Raw genomic sequence first — 7261 nt, forward strand, 5'->3', positions numbered from 1 at the left:
TAATTTTTTTCATGTCTCACATTGTTCCTTGATAAGGTTTTACCCACAGGAGAATCTTATTGAAGGTATGAAACTATTGTAAGCTTAATTGTCCTTTATCTCTATTATAAATTTCAGTTTTTGTTCTTATTAATTGTTGATTATGATTATTTTGTAGACTTTTAATGGTCCATTTTTTGGAAGATAAAATTGTTTATCACCTGATGATTTTTCGCGTTACTGTGTACATTTATCAATTGCATTATGAATCCCAATCCGTGGATGTTTTCTCGAACATTCATTATTGAAATTGAGAGGCAATTATAGAGAAAGTGAAAATCATAAAGTCTGGTAAAGGTGGTGAATATTGTAAAAGTTATGACAAAACAAGATAATATCCTAAATCTTTTACGTAGTATCTCCAAAAGTTTGGATTTGTTGCTCAATGCACAATACCAACTTATCCTTGGCATAATGGTGTATAACAAAAGGCAAAATCATACTTTTATGAAAATGGTTAGAATCATGAGTTATGCATAATGACCACATATCAGTGAATGTATGTTCTTTCAACAACTGTGTAATTTAAATAGATTTCCGGGTAAAGCAGTTTCAAAGACACACTTTGGACTAGTTTATGGCTGGAAACCTAGTTTAAATCACCTTTAAGTTATGGTTTTTCAGTTGGAGGTGAGGGCTTACATTCCAAATAATGAAAATTGGATTTGGAAACTATTATTGGTTCATTGGCTTTCCTAAATAATCCAAATGGTATTCTTTAACGTTCTAACCATAGTATGAGACTTGTTGAAACCGAAAATATAAATTCATTAGTGATGGCATAATCGGTGGGACTTCATGAATATATCTGTTAAAGAAGTCATGATAATGATCCTTTATTTAAGATTTCTACAGATATTGTGAATCTTTTCATTGTCAGAATGTTAGATAATGAAAGACCACAAATTGTTGATCCTATATTCCATAATAAAACTACCGCCAATAAAGAAATTTCTGATAACAACATTTACTAGCATTAAGAAGGTCTCAAAAGAGATTGAAAGAAAGTTTTTCATGTTGTTTCAGTGATTTTCTTACAAGATTTTATTTCATTTTGATATGGAATGGCAAAGACTCGGTTTCTGGTTCACAAACTATTATGTGTATAATAATAATTTTGGTTAATGGATTGATGATATGTGAGATAAAATCAATGGTTGAACATCAAGTCCGGGATATTATTTAGTTGCACGAACAACACAAAACAGTTGTGTGCAAGTGGATATTTCATCCCTAGCATGACTGTAATATCATAACTAAATGATATAAATCCCGAAGTTCATCCAAAGATTTTATTGAAATGATGCATTGATTATAAGTAAGTTTTTTTCTCATGTCAAAGAAAGACTTATTCATAATTATCATAGTATTATTAGTAGCTCAATATGATTTACGAGTTGCATTACACAAATGTGAAAATAGCCTTTATTAATGATAACTCTTAGTCTACAATTTTTAGAAGTAAGAGTATGAAATTTAAGCAGCCTCCCATAATGGTATATGAAATTCAACAAAACTATAAATGTTTCAAGTTTTGGATGAAATTATTACAGATTTATGCATATACCTCACGATCAGTGGGAGAAATACATACTCTTGGTCATGTATTTTAAGAAATACTACCTACAAGTAGTGATCTTGACTTTATGCATCTCTATATTTTTTGAAATAAAGGATATAAATGAAGCTTACCATGTGATAATACATATCATATGTATTACTAAAGCTCTCATATAAGGCATATATTGAATATTCGAAGAATTTTGAGACAATAACATATTTAACAGATTTTATGTCATGTTGGATAGAGGATATAAATTTAATCTTCATTACGTATTGATTTTGACATGAAACTTATAACAAGTTTTTAATATATTAACTAAATGCCTTAAGAATCGAAGAACAAATTACGAGAAAGCTATCAAGAATTTTGAGATATTATCTTAACTTTTATATATGTCTTATAATTAGTTAGCAAACCCAACTAGAGTTGATTGGGTTTTCAGACTTCAGTTTTGTGGATGTATGGATTCTATAAATGGAAAATCCATTAATGCTAGTCCGACAATTGAGTTTGAATATTTATGACTGAGAGACTTAGAGACTTAAGGTTTGTCTCTACATTGCTGAGATTTATCGTCTTAGCTTCGCAGCATTAAAGCACGATATGATACAAAAGGAACAAAACACATGAACCTTGAGCATATATGCGTGAATTAGGAAATTCAGAAGCAATATTTGTTCATGTATCACTTAAGCACAATTGCATTCGGAGATGCACTTAATGAACAATTACCTTTTAAGACCTCTTAAGAAAAGATTGAAATCTTAGGTTTATGGGAGTAATTGATTATTTACAGCTAATTTATGTGCTTATTTTTGAACCCTTATTGAGCTCTTACTAATGTCATTCTGATTATTTCTGCATCCATGTTTAGTATACCCTTATGTGAACGGATGAATGCTAACAGAAATTGTCTTTCTTTTATAGACATCACTGGACCATTATGATCTCCTCTTAAAGGCCTAGTTGAATAAGTTGTTTATGTTGTGGTACATGGAAGGGAACATGTTGATAACAAGACAATGTGCAACCGCTATGACTCGCATGAATAGCTTATTTGTCAAGGTATTACGTTAACCACTAAAGTTATTATTTAGCAATTACGCACGCCTTATGTTTCCTGCAATTAACCATTTATAGATTATCACATGGACCAGCGGGAGAATGTAATATAATTTCTTATATGATAATTATCTCTATTGGGCCCATGTGAGAATCTGGTTATATTTATGATATTACTAAATATCTAATCCATGCTTTATATAAGGAGTTAGTATCCTATTTATGTTCTTCCTTGATGGACGGTCGAGATCTAATGTCTAATACTAAAACCCTAGGAACCTGGTCCTCTTTCTACCTATGAAAGGGAAACAATAACCATTACTATTGTATCCAAGAAATTACCACTCATTACATCTAAGGTCAAGAGAGAGAAACCATGACCTCCACAAGGTATTCCTACTCCAAACATGATCGGCGTATGATGGATTTGCGATCCCAGGTACTCCGTATAAACTTATTCTTGCGTGTTTGACTGTGTGATTATCATGAAGTTCACGATCCTAATTTAAGTATCTATAAAATTAAATCTTATAATTTTGACTAGCCAGACCATCTTGGATATACACTTTGTTGATGATATTGAGTGCTTCAGATTTGATAAAAGGTTTTATCTCTTTATATACAGATAAAAGAAAACATATTATCCCTCGGTACCTCGTTACCGGGAACTACATACACGACTAGTATTAAAACTATATCTCTTCTATAATTGTAGTATCGCAACTCATTTCCTACTGTACCTTTTAGTTTTAAAAACTCACTCCAATTGAAGGTTTACCCTCATGACTATCTGATCCCATATGTAAGCAAAAGTGATTTAATTTTAATGACTACATGTTGATTCTTCTTTAATATCTCCGTCCCTTCCTCACACTTTCTTATCAAATCTTCTTAACGTTTTTCTGTGACACATTGACAGAAAAATGAATGGTGTTTCGGCTGGCAAGATAGTGGAAATTAAAATCCAATACAGTGAATGACTTGGTCATCTTGGGAGGTGTCACATGCCCATTTAATCGCCTAAAATATTCATGGGACATGACCGGCAATGATTGTGGTTCAGTGAATCATCTTTACCCAAAATCATTCAGCCTTGCATACTTACATAAAAGTACGCATCTGCCTTCACTCAAAAGTCATTGCACAACGGAAGTCTTTTCTTCTTTCTCTCTAACTCTTCATGCCCCCATAAGCATAAGAGAATCTGCCATGTACTTAACCAATTCTCACACAACATCAGTAACATAATGAACACAAAGGATACTGCAACAAACCCATTTTATTGCACTAAAGGAAGATTACAAAATTTGTCCAACTCATGGACCATAACAGGCCACTCACCCTCTTGGTGAATGCCTAAAACTCTCTCTACATTAGTGGTTGTTCTCTCAATCGAACAACACCAAAATTACTGATTCCTAAGCTATTTATGGATGCTAGGATCAGTCCAAAACTTCTGTGCAACCGCTTGCACCTCCTACAGACAGCCACATGTCCACAGGTAGTTTTCCTAACCGCCAATCTTCTTTTCAACTGCCACATTTTGCGTTGTCATGCATATTGAAGAAACACTTGTCTTGAACGGTTAGGGACACTCTAATAAGGTTATGAAATCATTTCATAACCCTTCCAACTTGTCTCGCACCTTTCGCACGCTTTTGAAGCCAATAACCAACTTGTAACCGCCACCTGAGCCGTATTACACAATTGTTGTGCTTTACTGAATTCTGCCTCGCTTCAACGCCCAACCACCTTTTCCCTGCATGCTTATCACTCTAAGCTAATGCACGGAAAATCTTTGTGCTTCAAACATCGAGGCCAACTCCTTAAGCTCACTCTAGTTACTCATGCGTCATATATGCTTCACTTCGCCAATTAGCTTGACAACAACAATGCAACTCTTGCATTACCAACTTGTTTGGATTGTTCAAGCTTTGGCCAGCCTTGAACTAATGCATAGACTAATCCTTAGTCTATTCTACATGCTTGCATCGTCCTTGAGTTTGGGCCAACTCAATTCCACGGACATGCCAACATGCCAACTCGCATGTTGCATGTTGCATCTTGCAACTTTGGCTTCGACTTGCCTTCTACTTAATGAAGCTTCATTGTGTCGGCCAATAGCTTCATTACTTAGCCAAATGCATTTACAATGTAGTGCCACCCTTGCACTTCATTGGCCCTGTGGGGTTATGCCATTCTTAGATCTTGAGAGTCTACGCAGTGTCGCGCCATCCTGGCTGCACACTGACTTGGCATGCAACTCTATAACGCGTAATCATTACGCGCCACTTGCATCCCTGTTATAGACCTCCCCCACCCAATCTGTTCAACATCCTCGTTGAGCGCAACCAAGTATACTCAATATACTTGTTCTCCAGCCTTGTACGTGAAAAAGCGGGGGTCTAACAACACCACTCAATATTTCGCTTAGCAATTTGTATGAACTAACTCCGAAATACTTTGCTAGAGAATCAACTAGACAGTCAGACTCAATCTAGAAAAAAGTATCTCAAGGAGTTAATATCTTTCTCTTGGTTTTGATATTACTCAAGCTAATAGAAATCAAAGAGTCCTAATCAAAACACAAGGTATACTTGGACGGTACCAAAGACCAATGTCCAAGGATCAATCAATATCAATAAACAACCAAAGGTTGGATTTCCAATTGATGATCACGAACGCACAACATGTATTATTTCAATTATATAAAATATAATGCGAAAAGAAGTAACACAGACACAAGAAATTTTGTTAACGAGGAAACCGCAAATGCAGAAAAACCCCGGGACCTAGTCCAGATTGAATACATATTGTATTAAGACGCTACAGACACTAGCCTACTCCAATATAACTTCGGACTGGACTATAGTTGAACTCCAATCAGTCTCCCACCGATCCAAGGTACAGTTGTACTCCTACGCCTCTGATCTCAGCAAGATATTGTGCACTTGATTCCCTTAGTTGATCTCACCACAACTAAGAGTTGCTGCAACCCAAAATCACAGACTTGATAATAAACAGATCTGTCTCACACAGAAAAGTCTATCAAAGGATAAATCTGTCTCCCACAGATAAACCCTAGGTTTTGTTCCGTCTTAAGATATAAAATCAAGGTGAACAGGAACCAATTGATAATCCGGTCTTATATTCCCGAAGAACACCCTAGATTAATCAATCACCTCTCTACAATCCTTCCTGACTACACAGGCGGTTTGTCGAGAAATCACAAACAGTGAGACGAAGATGTTTGTGACTTCTTTATCTTGCCTATCGGATAACTCTCACGATATCAAGACAATCAATCGATTGTACTCGTACGATATAAGATGCAAGATAAGATCACCCAACTACCATAAAAGTAGTATCGGTCTGGCTTCACAATCCCAATGAAGTCTTTAAGTCGTTAACCTGGTTTTAGAGAAGAAGACCAAAGGTTAAAGGAGAATCGACTCTAGAGAGCACACTAGTATCACACTGACGTGTGGGGATTAGTTTTGCTCAAAGCTAGATGTCTCCTTTATATAGACTTCAAACCAGGGTTTTTCCTTAGTTACAAAGCAATCCTTATTCACCGTTAGATGAAAACCTGATTAAGATTCAAGCTAATATTTCTCAACCGTTAGATCGAAAACTTAGCTTGTCACACACACTTGGGTAAACATTTACTGGGTTTGCGAAAACCATGCCCAAACGTGTACGTGTATGTTGGTTTAACATAGTAACCCAAAAGGTTAACCATATGAGCATTTCATATTAACGTTGTTCTTCTTCACCATAACTAGTTCAATTGACTCAAATGAACTAGTTAAAGAGTTTATCAATTTCTATGAGATCTTATGTAACTACACAAGACACAATTGAAACAAAGATGATTCGATTCGATTGAATCGGCTCATGAACATTATAGCTACGATTTGCATAAATCCTTCCTTAGTAATTTAATGTTTCATGTTCAGAGCACATCTTTAGATCATAACCTCTTAAGTTAACATACAAGTTGACCGAGCTATGCTCTAACAATCTCCCCCTTTGTCAATTTTAGTGACAAAACTATTAATACATATGGAATACAAAAAAGATAAACTTTAGTGGCTCATATTCCATAGTCTAATCTTCAACGTTCCCTGAAATCTTCGTCCTTCCAAGTACTCCAATGATCCAAAGGTTGTAAGTTAAGCATCACCGCTGTTGAAGATCCGTAGCTATAAAAATGAGAGAAATCGAGATTCTCGATCATCATTATACAGTGTCATAGTATTATTATGTAACATCAAAGTCCAATTGCATCACGACTTTAACAATAATACTACGGTGATATGTATCACTCCCCTTCGTCAATAATCCATCTCGATCATGGAAACCACTCCCCCTTACACAATGATCCGAAAACCATATGTATTTGTAGTGTGAACTACATTATTCTCCCCCTTTTTGTCAATAAAATTGGCAAAGGTACAAGAACGGGATCATAATGAAATTTCCACAAGAGACATTTCATAGACTAAAATAAAAATACATACCAACTTAATTTAGATGCAATCATAAATCCGAAGCTAAATGCATTCATCAAGGAGTTTTAAGATACAAGATAAC

The sequence above is a fragment of the Papaver somniferum genome, chromosome 4 (assembly GCF_003573695.1).
Source record: "Papaver somniferum cultivar HN1 chromosome 4, ASM357369v1, whole genome shotgun sequence".
NCBI classification, from domain to species: domain Eukaryota; kingdom Viridiplantae; phylum Streptophyta; class Magnoliopsida; order Ranunculales; family Papaveraceae; genus Papaver; species Papaver somniferum.